The sequence below is a fragment of the Tamandua tetradactyla genome, chromosome 7, assembly GCF_023851605.1.
Source record: "Tamandua tetradactyla isolate mTamTet1 chromosome 7, mTamTet1.pri, whole genome shotgun sequence".
In the NCBI taxonomy this organism is placed as follows: domain Eukaryota; kingdom Metazoa; phylum Chordata; class Mammalia; order Pilosa; family Myrmecophagidae; genus Tamandua; species Tamandua tetradactyla.
Genome location: NC_135333.1, coordinates 25,959,539 through 25,986,152, shown reverse-complemented (window position 1 = coordinate 25,986,152; position 26,614 = coordinate 25,959,539). Strand labels below are relative to the sequence as shown.

Sequence of the window (26,614 nt, the reverse complement as noted above, 5' to 3'; positions counted from 1 at the left end):
GCACCATCTGTGTACCCAACCCAGAGGATCAAAGATGAATAGGTGATTGAATGAGGTCTTGCCAGGACAGCACAGCCATATTGGAGAGAGCACATTGGGAGGCTTTGGTTTGAATCTCCATTTTCCTTGGAGACTCATAGGGAAAGAGAGAGGGTGTCACTTGTTTACATGTTTGGAGGAAATAATGAATGGGAGAAGACATTACATGCCCCAAAGAGCCTTGTCCAAAATGAAACTAAATGATTGTCACAAATTGTGGCAGGTGAGGTGCAATGTTGGCACCATAAGCATAAGCATCGAAACAATTCTCAGGACGTTTCAGAGGAGGTTGGAGCCTAGCATAGACTTGACCCAGTGGGCTAGCTCTCTGGGGGATACATGCTCCTAGAACTTCAGATATCAAGTGCCCTTGAGCCAGAAAATAAATTAGATTTTAGTGTCTCTGTTTACATATTTGAATGCTTTTTTGCATCTGCCCACGCAGATTTGGCTAAACCTATCAGAATAGTTTTTGAAAGTCTCTTGATAATGTCATTATGTACCAAAGTCCAAAATCTCAGAGTTATTTTAAGAAACTCTCTCTCCCCATGTGACTTCCCCTCTCCTTGTCCCTCCCTCACTTACCTAATCTAATTGAGTGCTAAGCCCAGATGAGTCCATTGCCTTTTGAAGTTTCCTGCTGCTATTTTTTTTTTCCCATCTGTCACAGTCCTGGGTTAGATGCCCATCGTACACAGCCTGAACTATTGGAGTAGCTGCCAGTCTGGTCTCCTGTCTCCCATGTCTCCTAATCCATCATTCTCATATTGCCAGAGTGGTTTTTCCTAAAGTTCGGAGCAGCTCATGGCAGTCCCTGCTTAAAAGCCTCTTTGATTACTTCTCATTCCTCTAGAAAAAGTCTGAGCAGCTTAACGGTGATGTTCTCAGTCTGGTTCCAGCCTTCCTTTCTGGCCTTGGGCCCCTAAGTCTAGACCAAATTGCCATCTTACTGCTGTCTGTATCCAACATATTCTTTCATGTTTCCAAGATTTGGAAATTCTTTGGTTCCTTAAAAAGTCCTTTAACTTTTTCTACCTGTTAGTCTTCTATCTACCCTTCATGCCTCATTGTTGGTTGAATTGAATTGCTTGCAAACTATCACTAACGAGTTGCTGAGATTGGCAGACTTTTTGGGAGCCAATTGCTTTAGCTTACTAGAAATTCTCTCCAGCTCAAGCCGTGAGGGCCTCACAAGGGAGCCTAGATTGTTCATGTCTTCACTCGCTCTGCTAAATTGTGTTTTATTAATGTGTGTGATTGTACTGATGCTCAGGCTACTGTGCTAATGACTGATAATTGCCTTAATGAGCTATTTGTAAGAAATACAGTAATACCAGTAGGAATGAAACCAGACCCCACCACAGCTGGCGGTGTAATAGCCCTTTGACTGACTTCAGGGAACAGCAGTCTGCAGGATTCTTGGCAGTCAAGATAAGAAAGAACTCACTTTCCTTGTACCAAATGTACCAATCTCTTGCTTTCAAGTTAACTATGAGTCGATCAGCCAGGAGGCTGGGTTATGCTGCAGTAACAGACCTCAGTGATTTACAGAATGAAAGCGCTTTTTCTCTGCATACTCCATTCCCATCACAGTTCACTATGGCTCTGTGCCATGTTGTCTTCATTCTGGGATCCAGGAATGGTGATCAGGGATATTGCCGGTTGTCATTGCAGAGAGGAAAGAGCCCATGAGGCCCACATGGGTTCTTAAAGCTTCCTCCCCAGAGTGAGACCTGTTGCTTTTCTCCCATTTTATTGGCCAGGGCAAGTCACTTGGCCATGCTGGGCAGAGAGGTTGTGTCTCAGTGTGCTCAGAGCTCAAGAACTGATATGGTGAACAGCCTGGGGACCACCTTCCCACAGTACAGAGGCATGTTCATTTGCCTTATATAATTTGTCCGAGGGCATCGATAGGGAGAGTGTACTGCTCTCATCGGAGGCTCGGAGAGTATTGGTGTTAAGAACACAGGCTTTGCATTCAGCCAGTCTACAGTTCCCGACCTGACAACCAATCCCTAGCTATGTGACCTTGGTCACCTTTCTTAACCTCTCAACCCCATTGTCTTCATCTGAAACATGAAAGCAGCAGTACTTACAAATTGTTGTGAAGGATTAAATGCGATAATGGATCTGAAAGTGCCTATAATTCTGTCCATTAGGGTTTCCCCCTGTGCTGGACCACATTCAGAGGTAAGAATCCTGTTTGTGTTGTGTGCAGTCTGCTGTAGGTGGTGTCTGTGTTCTCCGAGGCACTAGCCATAGACACGTGGTTGTTGGGCTGTGGAAATGTGGCTGGTATGAGGGAGGAACTGGACTTGTGTTTCATCTTAACTTAAATTTTAAAACAGCAGTGTGTACTGGGTCACCTTAACCAATGTTTTTGATCTATTGCGTTAAATAAAATATATTATTAAAATTAATGTCTCCCATTGGTTTTGACTTTTTTCAGCGTGGCTACTAGAAACTGTTAAATTACATATGTGGCTTGAATCGTTTCTCTTAATGTAGCGATAGAGAGAATGAGGCCCATCTGATCATCCATCCTCCCATCTATCCAATCAATAGATATTTAATAGTAACCTCCTGTATGCTTAGATGCTATGCTAAACTGCTGGGAACCAGTGCTTCTCAAAATAGGATTGTGGTCGGGTCAGTCAGAGGTCACATATATATATTAGTAGGGGTGTGTGTGGATGAGAGTTAGTCATGTAAATGCATATGTATATAAGTTTAAGCCATTGAGTCCTGTGTAGAAAAAGAAAGGGAAGTAGGAGAGCGCATTGTACCGTGATCTTTTGCCACTTTGGGAGGTGGGTGGGGTTGGGGAAGGGTCTGCTGAGATTCAGAGTAAGGAGAAGGAGATTGGGAGGAGATGGGTGTGGAGTTTGGAGAGGAGAGTCCTAGGCATAGGCTGAGAGAGGAGCTTGTGCACAGATTCTGTGGCTAAGGGGAAAGCACTCTGCAGTGACATTTGAACCTCTCTGCATGTCGTCCTTTTGTAACTTCACAAACAATCCATTTTCATGGGAAAATACAGAGTATGGTCTCCTGAAACATGTGTAAAACACTGAGTCCTTTGATTATGTCCTCAAAGAAGTGTAATTCCAGTGCATGCTTTCCTCCATGGAATTGATTCATCTCCCGCATCAGATTGTAAGCATCCTGAGAATGGGAAAGTACTGGGTCTTATTCATGTTTACATCCCAGACTCCTGCAAAATACCTGGCAGATTTTAAAAATTTAATTGGATCTGTATATTATAGAGAAGATCTATTGCCAGGATTGTACTTATTTGTGCCGGGCACCTTTGGGAAATGGTGGTTTGCATATGTCCCCTTGTTAATTCTCCCCAGCACTGTGGCAAGACTTCATTCTTCTTTTTTCAGGTAAGGAAACAGGAATGGCTTTTCAAATGAAAAGCCATGACGATCAAAGCTAATGCTTATTGAACCCTTACCAGATACTTGTCCCTATTCTAAGTACTTCATGTGGATTAACTATTTCAAGCTCCAACAGTCCTAAGCGGCAGATACTATGGTCATCCTGATTTTTAGATGATGAAACCAGGCACAGGGAAGGTAAGGAATTTGGATCCAGGCAGTCGTTCTCCAAGGCATTGTTTTTAATAATTGCTGTGCTCTCTTCCCTGCTGTACCAAACAGCCATCCCACTATATCTCTGAAAGTCACAAGGTTTGAAAGTACAAGAAAGATTTACAGCCAGCTCTCTGTAACTATGGCTTTCTACCACATTACATTGTCTCAGTAGCTGGAATTCACTGAGAACCTTCTAAGGCCTGGACACAAGGCTGGGGGTTGGGAATCAAGGATGAATAAGCTATCGTCCCATTTTCAAGGCTTTTATAGTTGGAGATATGTCATATTACACATAATTTCAATATAATGATATAGTCATGTTCCTGGAAAGTGTTCAGAGAGCTATTTGTCCTTTTCCAGTATGTGATTATCTGAAGAGGTGTTTCTGCTGAAGGTCCTGTAAGCTTTGCAGTTTGAAAATGTGCCAGGTTTATTTGGCTCTAAGCTGTTCTGGAGGCCTTATGCTCAGATCCTGCACCGTGCTGATGCATGCCTCCAGGAAAGTTTGCTGCCCCCATTCACAGGTTTGGTTTCATTTGTCATGTCTGATCCTCCGTATACTTTTGAGGTATGTTCCATTTACTCATTTATTCATTCATGTATCATTCATTTACCATCCATCCACTCATTCATGCAGCAAGTACTTATTTATGCCCACTCTTTTGTCAGGGACCCTTCTAGGCAATTGAAACAATTGGCAATTTGTTTCGATTTGAAAAAAAGTGGCTATTAGAAAGAATTTGTTTCAATTTGAAAAAATGGCAATTAAAACAAAGACTCCACATAAGTTTAAGTGAGCTTCAAGTCAAATGAGATGGACATTAAACAAACAAAAAAATTCATAGTGAAATTGAAAATTCAGTGGTCTGAAAAGTGGCATGACTGATTGTTTAAGAAAAGAAAGGTAAGAGAAACAGGGGCATACCAGGGGGGAATGATAGGCTGTCATTTTCTACAGGGCTGTCAAGGGGGCCTTTCTAATAGGAAACCATTGGAAGGAGGGTCAGAGGAAGCGAGGGCACGAAAAGAAGATTAAGGAAGGGCTGTGAGATGAGGTCCTGTCCTGTAATGTTCTAGGAACAGCAGTGCCTTAGGCCAGGCAGGTGAGGGTGGAAGTTCTGGGTGACAGTGCTGCTGCTGTCACAAGGTGCCTTTGTGTGCCAGTTAGGAAAAGGCACCTGCTGGTAGGCACAGTCCCGTGGGTGCAGAGCTTCACCAGAGGAGTAGGGACTGGACTTCAGCTGCCTCCTTCAGCGTACGGGGCACATCCGCTGTCTGGTGGAGGCCCTGGAAAGGGCTGAGCTCAAAGAGGAGAAACTGGGGTTAGGTTTGTAGTCCTCAAAGTGTCTTTCCTCTAAATGAAATGGGGAGTCCCTGAGGGAAGTTCCAGTAGAGAAAGATGACCTGATTTGCTTTTCAAAAGAAACCTTCTGGCTACTGCATTGAGAAGTGACTGGGCATAAGGGTAGAAGCTGGGAGGCCACTTAGGAAACTGACAGTGATTCAGGCAAGAGATGCTGGTGGCTTGACCAGAGTGATAGTGGCAGAAGTGGTGGAAAATAATCAAAATCTGAATGCTTTCAAGATAAATTCAGCAGGGTTTGTGGATACATTGGCCATGGGGATTAGTAGAAGAGACAAGTCAAGGGTGAATCCAGAGTTTCTTATTTGAGCAGCTAGAAGGAAGTATCAGTTTACTTTAAGGGGTAGTGCGTTTATGTGTATATGTGTGTGTATAAAACGCTTAAATTCAACAATAAGAAACCAAACAATCTAGTTAGAAAATGGCCCAAAGACTTGAACAGACACTTGTACCAAAGGAAATATACTGATGGTAAATAAGTACATGAAAAGATGTTCAGCATAACTAGCCATCAGGAAAGTACAAAGTAAACCCCTCATGGGCTCCTACCACATACCTATTAGAATAGCTAAAATGAAAAGTACTGACAGTATCAAATGTTGGTGAGGATACAGGAACTCTGCAGCTCTAGTGGGATTGTAAAATGGTCCAGCCACTGTGGAAATATGGTTGACCGTTTCTTAAAAAAGCCAAATGTATACTTACTATGTGACCCAACAATCATACTCTTGGGCCGTTAGCTTAGAGAAATGAAAACTAGTTTTAACACAAAAGCCTCTATGCTCTATGCAGACGTCTCTGGGAGCTTTATTTGTAAAAGCTCAAAACTGAAAACAACCCACATGTCCTTCAACAAGTGAATAATTAAAATGTGGCACACTCATACAAGAAATAACAGCTCAGCAATGAAGAGGAACAAAAGTGATACGCAACCACTGGGATAGACCTTATGGCCGTTATGCTAATTGAAAACGACCAGTCTCTAAATGACACAATTATAGAGATGAGGAGCAGATCAGTGATTTCCAGGGGTGAGGGTTGGGGTGTGAGTATAATGGGGTGACACGAGGCATTTTCCTTGGGGTGGTGGAACAGTTTCATATGTTGATTGTGGTGGTGGTTTTACAAATCTATGCGTGTGGTGAAATTTTATAGAACTATACACAGTGTCCTAAAAACGTGTGTGCAAAAACTAGTTAGATCTTGTAAGGTCTGCAGCCTAATTATAGTGTGCCAATGTCGGTTTCTTGATTTTGACGATGACTGCAGTTACATAAGATGTCACCACTGGGGGAAACTGCACTACAGTACCTCCCTGTACTATTTTTTCCAACTTCTTATGGACTTATAATTATTTCAAAATAAAAATAAATAAAAAGTAAAAAAATAAAACAGACGTAAATATTTAGAAGTCAGAGCATTTGATACAAGCTTCGTCTGCAAGAGGCTTCATGATTGGTGGGGATGAGGTGCACCATGCTAAACTTTTGAAAACAGGATGTTTGAGAGGACTATAAAAACCTTAACTGCATAGAGTTGGGTGTCTTAAAAATTAAAACAAGCAGAAAGTGTATTCTAACTAGGGTGTTCTCCCGTGCCCACTGCACACGTGCTCACTCACTCAGAAGCTCAAGTCCGTACTCAGATCCCCGCTCCTCTGTGACCTCATCTGTGGAGAGGTCTTTATTTTTCCTTTCCCCTACTTCCAGTCAGCCACTTTTGCCTTTTATTTCCAGAATGCCTCTTCTCTGTATCTTTAAAAACATGGACATCCCTTGCTGTTAGACGTTAGTCTACTCATATGTCTCCACTACCAAGCTAGCTCTCCAAGGACACGGATTGTATCTTTGTTTCCTCAGCAGCTGTGCCTGTCCATGGTATTGCTCCAGAAATGCTTCTTGAATGAGCTGATAGTAGGCAGTTGTGTTCCTTTCTCCAGAAGCTCATCTAACTTCATATGGGATAGTATTGCATCTTGCCCATAGAATTGCAATATTCTACTACCAGTTGCATTCCGCAAGGTGCCAGGCCTTTTGCTGATTCTCCATCATGGTATGGACTGAAAATATTTTAGAAATATGCTGGAGAAAAGGGAGACTCCAGACAATATTATGAGGAATCTCCAGGAATAATACCAGGTAAAGGTGTCCAGATCAAGGATGCAGACTGGAAAACAGGATTCACCACTGTTGACGGCCAAGGTCTACAACGCTGTTGCTTTTAATTGAATGCAAATTGAGTTACTATAGTGTTGGGTGGGAGGTTGAAATGCCTGACCTTGAACATTCCTTCCAATGCAGAGTCTTTATGCAAGCCCTGCTGGAGAATTAATTCTAGGATGAGTGTCATGGTGGCAGTGTATGCAACCTGCATCATGGACCAAGTAAAACTGGCTGGATGCCAGTGTTCCTTTGTGCACATCCTTCCAGTGCATAAGAGCCTGGGATGGCAGACCCCTTAGTGATGACGCCACCTGCTCCAGATTAGACCTTTGAAAAATGTGTCAAGATCCTGAGTCCAGCATTTGGAGATGCAGTGCCAGCAGGGAACATTCCTGATGCGAAAAAAAACATGTCTGTGTGTACAGATCAAGAGCTTGGAGAAAGGGAAGGAAATTGTTCTGTTCTGTCGAGCATTTCCAGGGGTTGGTACTTGCTATTTGTTCTCCCTTAAGAATACCCAAAAGGCCCCACTGTATTCCTTTTTATATTATGTTTTTTACTATATATTATATGTATTCATTCTTTAAAAGATAAATGTGACATGTAGCTTGTGTGTGTGTGTGTGTGTGTGTGTGTGTGTGTGAGCACCCATACTACATGTCGGACATTGCTAGGTACTTTATATTTTTTACCTTTATAATTCTTGCATTATCTTTGAAAATTAGGATTATCGTCCCCCATTTTAGAGATGGGCAAAATGAAATGGGGTGGGAAGGATGGTCACAGTTGTAAGTAGCAAAATTAGGGTAAGACTCAATCCGTTTCTGTTTAGAATTTATGTAAATAAAGGAGCATTCTAGAACTCAAAGCTACTATATAAATTAGTATGTCTTTGATTGCGAGAAGCAGAATCTGCAAACTGCTCATGCAGTTTAGGAGTATACACAGTTTTTCCTTAATTGAAAACTCCACGGCTGGGCAGATTTCAGATGAAATTGACCAGGGATGTGTTCTGACTGTTTTGTAGACTCTCCCCTCTCTATGTGCTTCTCTTTTCCTGAGCCAACATCAGCTCTACCATAATTGGAGCACTCAGGTACACGCCCACCCTGAATCAATCCTTGTTCCCGGAAGAATGCTGTGTTGAGATTGGCTGAGGCATATTCCGGAACCAATCATTGTAGCAGGGGCCTTGATTGCACTGATTGGTGTAGGTTAATTAAAGTTATCCATAAAATTTGAGATGGTCGAGGCCTCCAGCAAACCCAGACAGCTGGGTAATCTGGGTTCTTTCGTGACTGGGGAAGAGAAGAAAATGCCCATGGAGTAAATGCACAGCAGTGTCTACTGCAATCACTCAATTAGAGAGAGTGGGGCAAAGCCCTCGGAAGTCCTCACAGCCAGGCACAGGTGGTACTGTATAGTCTGGTCAGGAAGATGTGAGGAAGGGCAGTGAGCAGACAGGAGGTGACAGGAAAGTGGAAGGTGGAATGACCTGACTAGGAGAGGCCCTTTTTCTTTCTCTTTTTAATCTGCCTACTTCTTGGTTTACTTCTAACCCATCCAGCCACTGGTCACCCCCCACCCCCACCCCCCGCCACCATGCCCCTTCCCCCGCCCCCCCACTCCTGTTTTTAATGCTCTGCAGTTCCCCATTGTCTTTATCACCTTTTGCTTTGAAGAGTCCATGGCTTACTAGGTCACCTTTAAGGTTGAAATATCTCCCCCTTTCCACCTGTCTCTGTCTTTGAGTTTTTCCCATTCTCTTCCACAAAAAAGATTTTTCCTATTTCCTCCCAGTTTCTTTTCCTTCTCAGATATGGTGATTTTATAAGGAAAATAATGTTCCTCACTCCTCTTCTTCTTTGACTTATTATTTTAAAGTTTATTTTGCTTTTCTTATTAGAGCTTTGAGTTATTTTGAATCTTTCTCTCTAGTTTTTTTCCGTAGAGATTTGGGTCTGGAGGTGGCTCTATCTTCTTTGCCTTATGTTCTCTCACTCAGGAAGAGTCAGAACTTGTCAGCAGTCCTAGCTTCTCTCTGGGTTCTGTCTGTCTTCCCTCTTTATGATATTCCAGATTGAAGGCTCTCTAATCATCAGTGCTCATAGAAACTGACTCTCAGAAAAGATTCCAATAAAATGTTATATTAAATTAGATAATGCAGGTATATATGTGTAGGTATGTTGTTCTAGTTTGCTAGCTGTCGGAATGCAATACATCAGAGACAGATTGGCTTCTAATAAAAGGGGATTTATTTTGTTAGTTCTTCAGAGGAAAGGCACCTAACTTTCAACTAAGGTTCTTTCTTAACGTGGGAAGGCACAGGATGGTCTCTGCTGGCCTTCTCTCCAGGCCTCTGGGTTCCACCAACTTTCCCTGGGGTGACTTCTTTCTGCATCTCCAAAGGCCTGGGCTGAGCTGCAAGTGCTGAGATGAGGTATGCTTAGCTGCTTCTCGTGGCTATGTCATTCTGCTCTGCTCTCTCTGAATCTCTTTTTTATTCTCCAAAATGTTTCCTGTTTTATAGGACTCCAGAAACTTACCAAGACCCACCCAAATGGGTGGAGACACGTTGCCACCTATTCTAGCTTAAAACCACTCTTGATTAAATCACACCTCCAGGGAGATGATTTAATTATAGATTCAAACATGCAGTATTGAATTGGGATTATTCTGCCTTATCAAAATGGGATTTAGATTAAAACATGGCATTTGTAGGGGACATGCATCCTTTCAAACCAGTACATATGTATACCTATGTAGTATTCGAGCACTTAATGCTTCCAGCATTATATATGTACTAACTTACTTAAAAATTCTCAGAACTCCATATTTTACAGAAGAAGAACCTGAGGGCCAGAGTGGTCAACTGACTTGCACAGAGTCACAGAGCCCATAGGTGGTAGAGACAGGATTTGAACCTAGGTAGCTCTACTCTAGAGCCTACACTCAACCACTCTACAATGTTTACATACATGCAGACACATATATTTACAAAACTTCATATATGTATATTTATTAATGTATCTGTAGTCATGGTTGCTGCAAAGATCAAATAGTTACATATATGTAAACATAAATGTAAGTAAGTAGTAGTAATAATTTTAGCAAGATTGAATCACATAGTCTTTGCTAGGCATTGTACTATGTGCTTAAATTGTTTCATGCTAAGCTTTTCAGCAACCCTACAGCTTGCTACTATTGTCATCCCATTTTTTTAGATGAAACTGTGGCTCCAGGATGAAATTAGTTTATCAGGTTACACAGTATACAAAGACAGAGACCGGATTCAAACCTCTTAAAAGACCGGGTTCTCTTAAAATAGAATCAGCGACAACTATTGCCATTCATTAATTTTAACTTTCTTACATTGTCTTATTTCATTCTCATAACCAGACTCTGAAGTAATTTGGCCTAATTTTACATAAACAGTGCCTCCTTTCACTCTCAAGAGGGTCTGCTTTGGACAGTTGAGTCTGTGGTTGCTGGACAGTTGAGGAATCCGGGCCCAGAGAATTTATGTGACTTGCCCATGGCCTTGTCAGCTATAGGAAGGGGAGCTGATGTGTGAACTCTGATCAGTCTGCCCCAAGAACCCAGGCTTTCAACTGTAAACCCCACTTGGTTCCTCTGAGATTTGCTGCTGCCTTGCTCCTCCTGAGAACAGTTCTAGATTAAGAAACCAGAGCTGTGGGCAGAGGCGTCCCCACATTACCTGAGCCCTCAGCCCAGCTGGCCTCAACTTGGCCAGAGCATTTGGCTTCTCCCACCTTCCTCCCCTTCCTTCCTGGAGATTCCTTCCCCTTCCTTCTGTCCTTTGCTTTAGAATCTGAAAGCATGATTTTGAATCTGGAAGCTGAGAAAGACAGAACACAGAAGAATCAAACTGAGATACCGTTTTTTGGTAGTCCTCTGATACTTGGGGTAGAAATTCTCTGGAAAGAGACAGCTGCAAGATTACCAGCAGCACTTGCAAATTATCCACAAATTCTATGCACGGACATATGGGGCCCAACCCCATATTTTAGAGACCTGGGTATGGGTCCTGGGAAATTCCTGGGTGTGTGATTTTAGGGAGCTGGCATCACATCAAGCATAAATTTATTGTCTTCACAGTTTCAGTCTTTTATCATTCAGGCTCTGTTTTTCCCACAGCGTTTAATAAACTTCTTTATTTTCCCTGTACTTTTATGAGGGAGAGCTTCCTGCAGAAAACTTGGAAACCAAAATATATTCTTTTGCAAAACAACCCAAAAAAGCTACCTCTATCAATTTTGTCTTTATTAGTCTTTCTTTGTTTTTAGATCCATTTGCATGAAAGCAAGAGACTCTCACACTATCCCCTTCTTTTAGGATGTGACAGGCTATAAGAGGGAGAGAGTTTTAAGAAAAAAAAGGGGGGACTTGCTTTATTTAAGTAAGCAAAGATCTGTGATGATGAGGAAATAATGCAAACATATCATGTAGATTAGGAGATAAGCTGGAAAAGTTTCTATTTAGGGAGCAGAGATTTTTCCTCATGTTCTTGGGGGATGGAGGAGAACTTCTCAAGAAGTTCCTCTGGAAATGACAGCTCTTCTCCTGAGGGAAGTGGCATTCCTTGTTTCTCAGGAGCCTGTGCTGGATTCAGGATTTGGTGCTGGAATTGAGCAGTTGAACCTTTTCTTCCCTAAAAGGAATTGTAATAAAGAAAATGAAATTTAATTCCTAATTTAAATAAGCGTGGGTGGCTGTTAGGAGCCGCTGCTCCCTGTTTTAAAGGTTTTCTCTTACTTGGTCATGGTGGGCATTATGTATGCCAGGCAGGAGCTGGGATTTATTTTACCCTTCCTAATATGAGCTTGGAAAAGTCTAGCTTCCTTTATCAGATGTGGCTTGGCTGGCTGTTTCCTTTTCTCCCCCAGCCATGATATTTTTAAAATTGACAGACCTGCAGTGATCCAGGCTGCGGAGATGGAGACTGACATTTTAAACTTCCAGAACATGTTTCCCCACTCTCCTGTAGATTGCTAATGTGAGTAATAATGCCACATTGAACAACTATCTCTGAGATGCCTTACAAGCACGGTAAACATCTCATAAATCTTCATGGCACTGCTTGTGATAGCACATCCCGGAGACTCCCACAGCCGGGGTCTCTGCCCCCAGGTGTGATCAGGGGTCTTTTGTTCTTTCTGTGAAAAGCTGCTCATGGATATTACATAAGGTAGTATGTGGCACAGATGAGATGTTTAATGTTAGTCTTGTCCACCGTCCCTCACCCATCACTTCCCTCCTTCTTTCCTTCTTTCTCTCTTTCCTTTTCTCCTCTTCTTCCTTTCTCTTTCTTTTTCTCCCTTCTCTTCTCTCTCTCTCTGTAGTACTGTTAGTAGTAGGGTAGTGTTCACAGTATTAGTAATAAACCCTGGGCTTAGCACCCACATGGAGGTCAATGCTGATTTCTATATAATAATATTATATGCTAGTTAGCAGCATTATTCTTACAGGAATGCATCCATAAAATACCCAATAGCCTAACACTAGGACACCATTAGGAGTAAAATATTCCACAAGGGTGAATTTGTAGTTTAAAGGGCATTTTTCCCTTTAAGCAGCAAAATTTGCAAAAACAAAATAAAACCAAAAGTTTACAGTGATTTTATGGGAACTTGTCTAAACTCTATTTCTATCCCTTCTCAAACAAAAAACTGTCATTTAGACTTTTCATAATGTGACTCAGGGCTCCTTTGTGCCTTTCTGTAATTCATGGGTGCCTCCAGGATTTACTGTGGTGAGAAGAACAGTTTGCCCCTCTAGTAAATGGCCCCAAAATATCATGCTTTTGTAGTTCTCTGACTGCTTTTTATTGTTCTTCTTTCTTTAGCTCTACCAAGGTGCTGTCAGACTGTCCTCACCACACCTAAATTGCTTGGTGAAGATTTGAAGGTGGCTGCAGCCTTTCTGGTGTATAGTATATAGACTTTTAAACTTTAAGTCTCTCATCACTCACAAACTTTTTTTTTTTTTTTTTTATTTACTTCTGGAAATGTGGGTTCTTGTCTTTATAGCTATCACAAGTTATAAAAGAAAGCTGTTTATTCTTTGTTCTTTTAAGGACATTTAGTTGGTGGTATATAAAATGAAGAGTCACTGTGGTTGTTTTTGGGAGGATCTACCAGGGGTTCACCTTGAAAGGACATGCCTATGGGCATTTTAAAGCAAAACTTGGGGATTGAAACTTCTAAGGCAATCTCAGTAAGTATTCTGGATATGCACTGCCATGAAAAAAAACCCAGACAGATATTTTAGAAATACCTGTCAATTATATCTTATAGTTTGCTGCATTTGGGAAGTTAGGATGTCAGATTAGTAGATGCTCTGGATTTGAAGTTTGTCTTTCAATCACTGTGATGGAAGCATAAACATCAACTTTGGTCAACTTGCAGAGTCATGGCTTGTTTTTTCATTATAGTTTTGAAGGTAGGAGAATAGATGGGAATCTCTGGATCATAAGAATTAAAAGTATTTCTGTTAAGTTATAAATACATGGAGAAACAAAATCATCTGACTTTTCTTTTTGCTTACTTAACAAGTATTTATTGGCTTCCGAAGCAGCTTGGTGTTGAGTTCAGTAGTTGAAAATGTTCTGGACTTGGGGTAAGGGGACTTGATTTAAATTTCTGCTGTGTCCTTGGATGATTCCACTGAAGTCCCCAAGTCTCAGTTTCCCTCCAGAAATGGTTCTTGAATGGCTGCTGCATGCCAGGTGCGAGGTGTGGTGGACACACCTGTGATTCAGCTGAACCTTGCCCCAGTGGGGCAGCAGTTTGTAACTCTATCAGTCTCATGTTCATTTTTAGTGTTCAGCGGCATCTTCTCTAGTCTTTAGTATTTGCTGAAGTCCATTTATGGCATGAAACGTATGCCCCTTTCAGTAAATATCAGATCACTGAAGGAACAAAACCATGTGAAAGTCTGGTTAGACGCCCTGCTTCCAAAAGCTCTCTGAATGGGAGTTCTTAGTTCTCTTTGTCAAGTGTTGATGGGCTGTTAGGGACACAGTAGAACCACGCTGAGATGCTCCTTGATGCCATTAGAGGAATTGAAAGAGGACTAAAAAGGAGGAAATAACTTTCTCACCAGGTCCTTCTGAACTGAGATATGAAAATATTTAAAAACTCAGCTAAATACCTGATTTTCTCACTCTGGCAGAGCTGAGCTCTGTGTGATGGGGAAGGCTTCAGGTAGGAAATGACAGTTGAATGGAAGGATGATTAGGAGTTGACATGGAAGATAATTGGGAGGGAGGGCATTGTAAAAGCCCAATAATAAATTGGCCTTTATATGACCTTGAAATGCATGTTGTTTTTGTGTTTGGGGTATAATGTGGAAGTCTGAAATTCTGGAAATTAGAAGTCATTTCAAAAGTAGCAGGTTTCCCCCACGAAACCTGTATTTAAGAATATTACAGGAAAAATACCCAAGGGGGTCTCCACCTGCCCTCACATCTCTGGTGGTCACTGTTCTAGTTTTCTAGCTGCCAGAATGCAACATACCAGAAACAGAATGGCGTTTAAAAAGGGGAATTTAATAAGTTGCTAGTTTACAGTTCTAAGGCCGAGAAAATGTCCCAATTAAAACATAGAGATGTCCAATCAAAGGCATCCATCCTGGAGAGATACCTTGGTTCAAGAAGGCCGGTGAAGTTCAGGGTTTCTCTCTCAGCTAAGAAGGCACATGGTGAACAGAGTCAGGGCTTCTCTCTCATCTGGAAGGGCACATGGTGAACACGACGTCATCTGCTAGCTTCTTCTCCTGGCTTCCTGTTTCATGAAGCTCCCTGGGAGGCATTTTCCTTCTTCATCTCCAAAGGTTGCTAGCTGGTGAACTCTGCGTCTTGTGGCCATGTTGTTCTGCTCTGCTCTCTCTGAATCTCCCATTCTCCAAAATGTTTCCTTTTTTATAAGACTTCAGAAACCAATCAAGACCCGCCCAAATGGGTGGAGACACTCGTCTACCTAATCCAGTTTAAGAACCACTCTTGATTAAATCACATCCCCAGGGAGATGATCTGATTACAGTTTCAAACATACAGTATTGAATAGGGATTAGAAGAAATGGCTGCCTTTACAAAATGGGATTAGGATTAAAACATGGCTTTTCTAGGGTATATACATCATTTCAAACCAGCACAATCACCTTCTTGGATTAATGACCACTTCAGAAGAGGAGCCCCTTATTCCCTGCAGCTTGTCCACCCAGTACTTTCCCAGAGGGTTCTGTTTAAAGCAGGGATTTTAAAGATCTTCTCCAGTTCCTATCTAAAATTGGGTAGAAGGTAAGATTAGCCATTAGTTGAAAGTAAAGTGTATCATTCACATTACTTAGAGAGAGAGAGGAAGAAGCAAGCTCCTGCCCTCACGGAGCTTATATTATGTGTAATAAGACTACACAAAGTCAGTGTAAGTCGAAGTGGTAAGTGCTGGGAAGGAGAGGTGTTTGTTGCTAAGGGGGGTTGTCCCCAGGACTGGAGAATTGAGCTGAGACCTGGTGGGAATGTTGGGTGTAAAGGAGGGGAGGTGTGGAAGGAGGAGAGTGTTTAGAGACTCTCTAGAGGTTGTGGGGAGAGTTAGGTCCCCCAACCCTCCTCCTTTATAGGTCAGGGTATTTTCTACCATTTCATGACTCTGGGAAACAAGAACAACACATACCTTTCCTGGGTAACCTCTCACAGCTCTGGAGAGCCTGAAATGGAATTCCAAGGACCATGGCTATGACCAAATGTGACTGATTCCTTAAAAGAGAAGTACCCTTTTGCTCTGGAGCAGTTATATGGAACCTTATCTTTGATAACTGCCAGTGGGACAATTTGGAGAGAACTGTATTGAGGTTGCCTTATTATTCCATCTAACACACTTGAATAAGAACCTTGCTAATCCTTTGCATTATAAAATGAATGCAATGGTAAAAAGTAGAATTTCCCTGCCAAACAGTACCTTATTAGGATTTGGAAAGCCACTTTCCCCATCTTCCCCAGCACCTAAATTGTGTGCCCTGCTTAAGTCCAGTATAGGATAGGAGGTCACCAAAGGCAATTGGTTTCTTGAGGAATTCTTCATTTCTTAATGCTCCTGATTTTTATAGCTTAAAAGCATGTTTCTGATATTTAAGAATTGGAAAAAAAAAATGCCATCACAGTGGGCCTCCAGGCAGGACTTCCAATACAGAGCATTTTGAATGTTCCTTACCATCTCTCCTCTCTTTTCTTTTATTCCCTTGAGGGGTAAAGGCGACTTAATTAGGCATATCTGTAAATATCTCCTCCCTGTTTGCATGGAAGTGGTATGCAGATTAGATCAAATAGTATTTCCTTTCTCTCCTGACAGCTTGGATTAAAAAAAAAATTTTTAAGAGACTGTGACAAGAGTCAAGACCAAATTGTTAAATAACCAGGTGACCCGTTCTGTTCATCAGCTGTTAGTGAACTTAGAAAATTGGGATCTCATCTGGCAGACAAACTCATTTTGTTTGACAAACAACTTAAAAATATTTGTAAATAAGAACAAATTGGGACCTGTATTTTTTTTTTACTTACCTCTTGTATGCATGGGTTTGAGAGTTCTTTTCCTTTTTCTTTTAAACTTGTCCGAGGTTTGTGGAAATAAGACAATTGGTTTCTTCCTGGCTCTGTCGCGTCCATTATGCAAGTTGTCATCCTCGTGTATTTGACTCACAGTGGCCACTCTAGTATTATTAACTGGCTCGAGACATTAGAAAGAGTCCTAGACCCAAGCAGGCATACCTGTACTTGAAATTCAGTTTGGCCGACTTGACAGAACTGCTTAACCTCTTGTCACCTCGTTTTCCTAATCCACAAAATGGTAGACTTAAGTAAAATGGTAAATATGTATATTGTTTCAGATTAAATATAAAATAGATATGTATATGTGTGTAATTGTAAAATAAAGATTCATTTCTTGCTTGTTAGCACCAAGGGGCTATTTCCTCAAAGCCGGACAGGTTGCTTTGAGGATGAAATGTCACATTGCAACTTTTCAGGATTTGATTTAACCTGGCATTGCAGTACCTAAACTCTGAAGCCATTCAGAAAGCAAATCAGAGCATTGGAAATCTTTACCTACAACTTCTGCTCCCTCAGACTTAGATGAGAATTTAGCCATTCCGTACTCTGCTGCTAGGAGTTCCTGCTCCGTCAAAAGAGATGTTCTGGAATCAGGTCGCTGGGTTCATAGCCTCACTCCATCACTTTACTGCCTGTGATTTTGGCAAAGTGCTTAGTTTCCTCACCTGTAAAATGGGTTAGGACTAAGTACTATGACAATGTATGTGAAGAACTTAAAGTAGATGATTTAGCAAAAAGATATTACACAGTCTATGGTTGAAAATACTATTACTAATGTTAGTATTTTACTCATCAATGTTAAAGCAGTTATAATTGTTAAAATGGAAGAAGTGCTGTATTACATAAGAGTAATATATGGGGGCTCAAATCCTCCTCAAAGACGTGGTACCTGTAGAATGGGTTAGAAGTTGTCATGAATCCATCATGCAGAAAAGAGTCAGAAAGGAAGGGAGAGGTGGTCATAGTGATTCAGCATGGAGGAACACTAAAGAACTGAGTTCCTTTTGAATCCACAGGTAACAGAGAGTCTAGTCCTCCTCTGGCACCCAGCAGATACAGTAACTACAGGGGACTCAGAGCCTTTTCTCCAGCACAAGTTGTTAGAGTCACTTGCTCTGCCAGCATCTTGTTCTGAGATTAGATCCTAAATCTATAGAAGGTTGTAAAAGCCATGGTTTCTCATACACAGTTGGCTGCAGTGGATATTTGTGTGATTAAACTAACAAACGAACCTTCTGCTTGGAGTACTTCTCAGAGACGCACCTCTTCTTCCTTTCATAGAAACTGTCCGTGCAGTTTTTCCTTTTTCCACATGTTCTAGCTCCAGTCTGCCTTCTAGGAAATCTCATAAAGCTCTTCCAACATTGTTCTTTTCCAGGAAAAACATTGCTCCTGACTTAAAGGGACTCATTCTCTGATGAGAGAGATCCAGACCCAACTAACTAAAATTTATTTTGCGAAGTGCTTTAGCAGACAACCTAGAATATAGGCTTTTGATGCCTTGTGTGATCTTAAGGTAACCTCTTAACTTTTAGGAGATCTAGATATTCACCTGTAAATTGAGGATACAGGCATTTATGATACAGGATTACTGTGCAGATTAAAACAGGCAAAGCACTCTATAAACCACAGTGCTCTATCTGTGATAGTGGTATGTTATGTTAATAGTTTATATCCAGAAATTGCTCAAGATAAGTAAGAGTAATTGGTAGATCCTCCCATCATCCCCTTTAATTAATTAATTTATTTTTTAATTTTATTTTTCCACCCCTTTAATTTTATTTATTTTTACTTTTTTAAATTGTATAATATAGCATATATACAAAGCAAAGAAAGAAAAACAGCAATAGTTTTCGAAGTAGTTACAGAATAGGTCCTAGAGTTTGTAATGGGCTACCATACCATCATCTCAGATTTTTCCTTCCAGCTGCTCCAGAATGTAGGAGGCTAGGAGGAATATATATATTTTTTATCATCACAATAAACTTTTTTTCTTCTTTTTGTGAAAAATAGCATATATACAAAAAAGCAATAAGTTTCAAAGCACAGTGCAACAATTAGGTACAGAACAGATTTCAGAGTTTGCTATGGGTTACAATTCTACGATTTTAGGTTTTTACTTCCAGCTGCTCTAAGATACTGGAGACTAAAAGAAATATCAGTTTACCGATTCAGCAGTCATATTCGTTTGTTAAACCCTACCTTCTCTGTATAACTGCACCATCACCTTTGATGTTTCTATCCCAGTCTTCAGAGGTATTTGGGCTATGCCCATTCTGACTTTTTCATGTTGGAAGGGGCTGTCAGTAATATGGGGTAGGGAGATGGAACTAGCTGAAGCTCTGGAGAGTCTACCCCCTTTTATTTTAACTTGTTTCTTTATTTAAGTAGGAGCTACTCTGTGATATTAAACCCTGACCCTTCATTGTTCTTATGTCACCAGTTATTCTTTTGAATTCAGATATAATTTACATAACATAGAATTCACGTATTCAAAGTGTAATATTCAGTAGTTATTAGCATATTCACAAGTTTGTGTGCTCATTATCACTAATTCCAGAAAATTTTTATTACCCCCAAAAGAAGGCCCATATTATTGGCAGTCACTCTCCATTCTCCCCTCCACCCAGCCCCTCCTAACCACTTACTTATTTTCTACTTCTGTGGATTTGAACTTACAGATTCTTGAAAGATCTGTCCCTCCCAACTTAAAAGCTTCCAAATCATGACTCTTTCTATGTTTAGATCTTTAGTCACTTTTTTAAAAAAGTATAAGTTGATTTGATAGTGATAATGTTGAAGAAGAAGAAGGAGGAGAGAAGAGAAAAGAAGCAGTTGAACAAGAAGATAAGAACTCAGATTTTAGACTTAATTCTGTCCTTTGTACCCTGGATCACTTTAGACATGTCACTTTCTTGTCTGAGCCTCACTTTCCCCATCTAAAAAATTTCTATTAGATTAGTGAACTACCCCCTCCCCAAGCTCTCTTTTAGGCAAGACTTATTGATCTTGAGTCTATGCATATACATAATGATTTGCTTTAAATATGTGGTTGTTCTTCAAGTCTTTTGCTATTTTCTCTTACCCACAAATCTAGCATTAGTTTGTTTTTTGTTTCAGTGTTCTGTATAAATGTAAAAATAAATATAAATAAATAAATGTACTATATATATGTATTATTTATTTGTGTATGTATATCAAAGAATGTATTTTTTTCCCACTTAATTACATTTGGGGACTAGTGAGGTAATATATATAAATCAGTTAGCACAGGGTTTGGCACATAGTAATTGCTAGGTAAATATTCTTCACGAGGTGAATGATAGGTCACCCAGGGTAGACCAGTTAATATTTGCACATATGAAACCTGTTAAATTAGTTGTCCCAAATGATCCCATTTGGAAGCTTCCTTGATCTTGGGATGGGGCCTCTGGCGTGATGTCTGCTGTCTTTTCCTCATTGCCTTGCAGAAATTCCTGGAACATACCAGTATAAAATTATAAATTTAGCCAAACAGATACCATGAGAGTTGTAATTTGCCTTATCCTGCTCTCCTCAAGTGGCACGGGAAATGAAAAACTTCCAAACTAAGACAAGTTTATTGGATACCAAAACCACCAGGCTATTGATTCTTAAAGACAGGCAGCAAAGTTATGAAGTGGGCAATAAAAATGGAAGGCATTTAGTTTGACTTCTCAAATGGGGACAGCTTTGTGTGTTATCACAGCTATTGGGTTCTCCTGACAGCCCCACAGCTAATGAACTAGCACTTATTAACCAGACCGTTTACTTTATGTGCTGCATCTGTCTAATGTGTTGTGTGGGTGAGATTTATTTGAACAATTTGATTTTTTTATAGAAGTCCGGATGCCTGAGGTTTAATCTTTAACTTTGAAGGTGGCAGAAGGATTAGTGAAAGTTCTTACCTGGAGCTAGAAAAGTAGGATATTGTTAAAGAGAAAAAAATAGTTCTCACCCCAGCAAGGGAGGGATTTATGTCTCCTGGCAGATATTGGAATTGATAAGCAAATGCCATGTTTCAGGTCTTAGTGCTGGAAGAGATGTTAGCAATTATCAAGCTCACTCTTATTTTTAAAATTTGGATACTGAGGCTCAGGGAAGTTAAGTGTGCAATTCAGGTCACAAAGCACCCGGCCAAGCAGGACCAGCACCTTGAAGTTTCATGAAGCCTGGGCTGGTGCTCTTTCTTTCACACCACTTAGAATGTGGAGACCTGGGGTGGCTTTGGGCTAGTCTGTCCATCTGCCAGCTGCCTTGAGTCAGTCCTGCTGCTCTTTACCTGACTGGCTAATGGGAAAAGCTTGCCTCTGAGAACTGGGTATTCCTACCCCATAGAACTTGAAATGCCCCTTCCTATCTTTCTGCCTCAGTTGGTTTCCTATTTTGATTCCTGCACAATGTTGAAGGTCAACCACTAAGCATTTTGTACTTTGAATGTACAATTAATTATGAATGGGGGAAAAGTAAAGAATAGGCTGGTTTATCTACCTCCTCCCAAGTTCTTTGGTTTAATAATTACCTCTACTAGTACTTGATTCATTATTATGTAGCTTATCTGTGCTTATGACATGCCTGACACCCCCCACCCATGTTTATCTGTGCTTATGACATGCCTGACACCCCCCACCCATGTTTAATCCTGGTTCTAGCATATACTATCTGCGTAGTAGGTGGCATTTTTATTTAACTCACTCTGTGCATGGCTTTCTTGTCTGTACAATGTAATAATAGTACACAAATAATAGGGATCTTGGGAGGATTAAATGAGATGAAGATCTTGTCAAGTGCCCAATGTGGAGTTGGGTATATGGTAGCCACCAAATAGCTACTATTGCTTGAGCTTCCTGTGTGCCAGGTCCTAGGAGTTTAAAGTCATCATCATAATAAAGATAAATCCTTGTGTGCACAGAGGAAAGAGATTTAGGTGACCTTAAGAAAAGTCATTCTTGTTTAATTGCAAAGATAAGTATAAGGCCTAGATTAGGACAAGATTGAAACAAGTTAATGGATGCAACTGTTGAGAGCCATTTTACAATATAGTTCAAGTTTCTTGAAATCAGGACTAGCCCTTCAGCCATATGCTTTACCCTTAGAGGAACCTTCTTTATGATCTGAGGCAAATAATTTTTCTGTCTTTTCAAAGGGGGAATTTCCATTTCCTTCCTGACATCCTCCGTGTTGATTTCTCCTTGCATTGTAGCTTGTGACCAGAACTGGGTTATAGGCCATCCTAATCCCTGGCAAAGGAGGGTAGTATTGCTGTAACACATGGGGACTGGTCATGATTTAGCCCTGCGGTTGGAGGCCCCATCCCTGGGCCCAGTGCTGCCGTATGTATGGACCAAATCGGCGAGATGTTTACAGGAAAGAAGGGTCTGGCGATTCAGTTGGCCCCCTGCAGGGTCTGCCTTCAGCTTGGCCTCTGGTCCAGCACCTTCTCCGTCTCATCTTTTCTCACGCTATTGTCAGGCTCATTCATTTTCTTAAACAGATGCCATGATTCCTACTCAGGAATTTCCAATAGCTCCTGAGGGGCTGTTAAATAAACTTCCAGTTCTCTTTCATTTAAGGCCTGTCCCAGTCCCATTCCCCTCTGCCTATCAGCCTCCTTGTCTGACCATTTTCTGTACCCCTTCTGGAAGAAATGGTGTCTTATCATCCACGGGTCCCAGGCATGCATTGTGGCTTCCTTTGCCAGGGTTGGCTTTTTTCTTCCCAGTGTTTTGAAATCATGCCAATCTCTTTGGCTCAGCTCAGATGACATCTCCTGAGAACTTTATCTCCTTGATCCTGACTTGCATTCAGGTTCACAGAGTTCCTGTCTGTCCATCTGTCCCCTATGCTTTCTTAAGGCTTCTTAAGGACAGGGGCCGTGCTGCATCCATTTCTCTATCCCCAGCACCAAGCCCCGGCCTTGCTGCATGGAATGGATGAATAATGAAAGGCAGAGAAAAGGTAAAGAGATAGCTGCCACCTTGTGCCTTGTCATCATTTGCCACAGGAGATATTTATATAAAATCTCCAAAGGTCTTGGAACACCAAGGAAAAATAGACTCTGCGAGTGAGACACATAATCTTTCAAGAATCTGGAATACCGAAGTGCATTTTGTAGCATTAGGCCTTGTTAACTGCTTCTGAGTGTTTGCTTAAGTGAAATGAAAATATGAGGCCTACCTGCTTAAATTATCCCTTTCCAAAGTGAAAATCAAAGTATGAAGACCAAAGCTCTCCAGCGGGTGGCTTCACAGGTAGCCTCCTGGATGTGATTAAGGGCTGCTTTAACATTCAAGAGAGAAACGTAAAAATCAGCCTCCTTGAAGCTGGAGTCTGACCCCAGGAAAAGTGCATATACTCAGGAAAAGATCAATTTGCATTTAAAGATGTGTTTGGCAATGCGTTGTTGAAGAAGGTTAATATAGTAAGTGGAAATTTTTGATTGCTTCTCCATTTCCCCCCCTTTTTGCTCCTCCGTCTGTGTCACCCCAGAGGGAGCTCTGTGCTAGAATTACTACTTACCACCCACTGTTGACAGCTTTGTTAAAGTTGAGTTCCTGCCCTTATAAAACAGAACCCAGATTGTGTGGTGCAATACAGAGGATGGAAATTAATAAAGCTGGCTGGGATGCTGATCGGTGCATGGTCCTGCCTCAAGCCTAGGAAGGTGATTTTGGGCAAAAAGATTATCACAGTGAATTTGCTATTTTTCCTGAGTATATGCCTGGTTGAAACATGTTCTGACCCGTTTAATTAGACAGAAGTCTCCTGAAGAAGTGGTGCCTTAGTGTAGGGTTTCTCTGCCTCAGCACTATTGTTATTTGGGGACAGATAATTCTTTGTTAGGGGAACTGTCTTGTGCCTTATAGGATGCTTATCAGCATCCCTAACCTCTGTCCACTAGATGCAAGTAGCATCACCCCCCACCCCCAATTCTGACCATCAAAATTGTCTCCAGGTATTGCCAGTTGTCCTCTGGGGGAGCTGCAAAATCGCCCTCTATTGAGAACCTCTGTCTTAGAGACTCACCCTGTCGGTAACCAGAAATTATACAGAGAGAGCCCAGCAGGTGGAGGAGGGGCAGGTGAGAAGAAGGCAGGTGAATGTGAAGCAAGGTAGTGTCTTACATTCAGCTGGTGTTCCTGGATTGAAAGGTAGGGTTTGGGTGATGGGATCTGAGGCTGGAAAGTGAGGTAGGCAGGGGTCAGATTGGGGAGGTCTTTAAAGCCAGGCAGAGAAAAGCCCATTGGATTTGAAGTCAGAATCCTTAAGGCTAATCCTAGAACTCCGTCTTAGCAGCTGTGTGACTGGAGTCACTCATTTTCAGACACCCCAGGGTTCTTATCTGTAAAGTTGAGTCTCATGGCATGGTTGTAAAGAGCTAACCCTATGTGAAAGTGTCCAATAAATGGTTTGTTCTTTCCTAAGCACTCTCACACCCAGTTAAATATAGTTCTCTGCAGTTCTACTGCTCCTAACTTAGCTCAGGCTGTTATTTATCTAGCTTGTATGACTGCAAAGCCTCTGAGCCGTCTGCCTCAATTGCAGTCTCAAGCCTGGAAATAAGCCAGACTTATTTCCCTAAACTGTATGCTGTCAACACTTAGAAACCATTTAAACCTGCTCTGTCTAATGTGGTGGCCGCTGGCCCCGTGTGGCGATTGAGCACTTGAAGTGGGGCTAGACTGAGCTGTGCTATCAATGTAAGATGGACCCTGGATTTCAAAGGGGTACTAGGAGAAAAAGAACACACAATGTCTCACTAATAATGTTTTATGTTGGTTCGATGTTAAAATGCTAACAGTTTGGACATATTGGGTTGAGTGCAATATTTTATGAAAATTTGTTTCTCCTGTTTCACCTTACCTTTTTAAAATGTGGATGCTGGAAAATTTAAGTATGTGACTCACACTGTATTTCTCCTGGACATTACTGATATAAAACTAAGTTTTGCTAGACACGTAGGGTGACTAAATATTCATAATATCTGATTATTTCCAAATGATCTGAGATCCTGATACCAAAGCACTAATAGAAAATAGGATGCACATTTTTAAGACGAGTATTGTTGTCTTATCAAAGGAATCATTGGCAAATCAAGAGTAAATATTTCTTGGTACCAAATCTTGAGGTAAAATTTGTTTCATGGGGCAGTCCCTTTGTGAAGAAGAGTAACAGATTGAATAATGTGTTCCGTGGATGTTTTTGTCTCCCCCTGGTAGATGGAAGAATGTTCATTTCTTTTTAGCAGTTCTTTTACCAGTATATACTACCTTGAGACAGGACTAGGACATACATGTATTTGTTAATTCCCTCTCTTCCCTCCTCCATGTGGTGGCGCTCACAGCAAGAAGGCTGTGACATCCATACTGTCCTTAGAATTTGATCATGTAGCTAAACTTCAATCAGTGCATTTTAAGGTTATCAATACTGCTACAGCATCTTACATTCCTGATGTATAATCGTATTTTGGATTCCTGTTTGTTTCCCTTGACCCTTGCAGCAGCCCTTACTGCTTGATATGGTTTTTGGGCTTTTGTGGAAGAAAGACAGGAGACCCCAGGATATTGAATGACTTGCCAAGTCCCCACACCCAGTATGTGCAAAGCTGGGCCTTGAGCCCAGGTCTTCTGACTCCCAGTCCTTTTCAGTTGCTGTTAGGCCCATGTGAAGTGTTGACTGTGCCTTGAGGTTTGCTTTTAATGTAGATGAGAAACAAGACCGGCAAGATAATTGGTATACAAGTGATGTGTCCTCAGTGCAGAGTTGTATGAAAATGGGTGGTTGTAGCCACTGCCCTTGATCTGGGACATCACAGTGTTTTTAAGGGCCAAAGGTCATGCTTCCCTGAAGCGAGAGAATTTGACTTCGCAGCAGGATCAAGTGAAACAAGGTTGGCAGGAAAGGACTCTTAGAGTCCTCACAATGCAATGACTCCTTAAGTCCTCAATGCTTGTACCAAATCATATTGCATGTGGCTTTTACTCTTCTGGTTCACATGATCAATGTTTAAATACTGCCTCCAAGGCCAAGTGCCATTCTCAAATGAAAAAAGAAGTTGGGCTTACCTGCTTGACAGACCAAAGGGTCAGCTATCAGAGGAGAGGCTTTGAGTCCTAGTTCACAGAGACATGTGGGAAAGAGGAGCCACTGCAAGATAGAACAGGAGCTTAGAGGAAGAAGCCCAACTCTTCATGCATGTTTTCCTGCAGCACGGGAAGGAGAGAGGGCTATGAAAATCGACTTTGAAAGCAGCCTCAAACATGCAGACATGTGTCTGTAGAGCATCCCATTACCATAGGGACCTACTGCAAACATTGTGCATGTTTTGTTTCTTATGTTACACATACACAACTAGTGAGCAGGCTTTTGTTTAGAGGTATTTTTGAAACAACACTGGAATGACTATTTTGTACCTGATGGCTGAGGATCTCCTGACATATACACACTTGTTTATTCATTTAATACTTACTCATTGAATGGCTCCTATGTGCCTGGGAATACATTGAATATAAAGGACCCATGTTTTTTGCCCAAGTGGAGAGTAATATCTAGTGGTCAAAGCAGCCATTAAACAAGTAAACAATCAAATAATTGTCTAATTTCAAATTTGATGAGTGCTGTCATGGTTAGGGACAGGTGTCAACTTGGCCAAGTTGTGGCACCTGTTCATCTGATTGGGCAAGCGCTGGCCTGTCTGTTGCAATGAGGACATTTCATAGGATTAGGTCATGATCACGTCAGCTACATCCACAGCTGATTCCATTTGTAATCAGCCAAAGGGGAGTGTCTTCTGCAATTAGTGATGCTAAAT

At 41.3% G+C, this 26,614-nt stretch overlaps 1 protein-coding gene and 1 long non-coding RNA gene across 10 annotated transcripts in view; one reads left to right on the top strand and one right to left on the bottom strand.

Moving 5' to 3' along the window:
• LARGE1 (LARGE xylosyl- and glucuronyltransferase 1) overlaps positions 1–26,614 on the top strand; it is a 617,012-nt gene that overhangs the window by 98,672 nt on the left and 491,726 nt on the right. The window contains exon 1 of one of the 7 annotated variants that reach the window (XM_077168650.1): positions 4,647–4,962. The exons of 5 other annotated variants lie outside the window; for them this stretch is intronic. The gene's annotated coding sequence lies outside the window, so the exon portion shown is untranslated. Of the gene's footprint in view, positions 1–4,646; positions 4,963–13,069; positions 13,089–26,614 lie in introns of those variants that run through there. One more of the 7 variants, XM_077168653.1, reaches the window with a different exon arrangement.
• Positions 11,436–17,741, bottom strand: LOC143690902 (uncharacterized). 3 transcript variants are annotated; one of them, XR_013179255.1, is made up of 4 exons: positions 17,628–17,740; positions 17,281–17,450; positions 16,738–17,008; positions 11,436–11,832 (listed from the first exon to the last, which is right to left on the bottom strand). It is a non-coding gene; the product is annotated as an uncharacterized LOC143690902 (long non-coding RNA). The 3 variants fall into 3 exon arrangements; XR_013179257.1 differs by having other exon boundaries at positions 17,675–17,734; XR_013179256.1 differs by lacking the exon at positions 11,436–11,832 and adding an exon at positions 13,728–14,091 and having other exon boundaries at positions 17,628–17,741.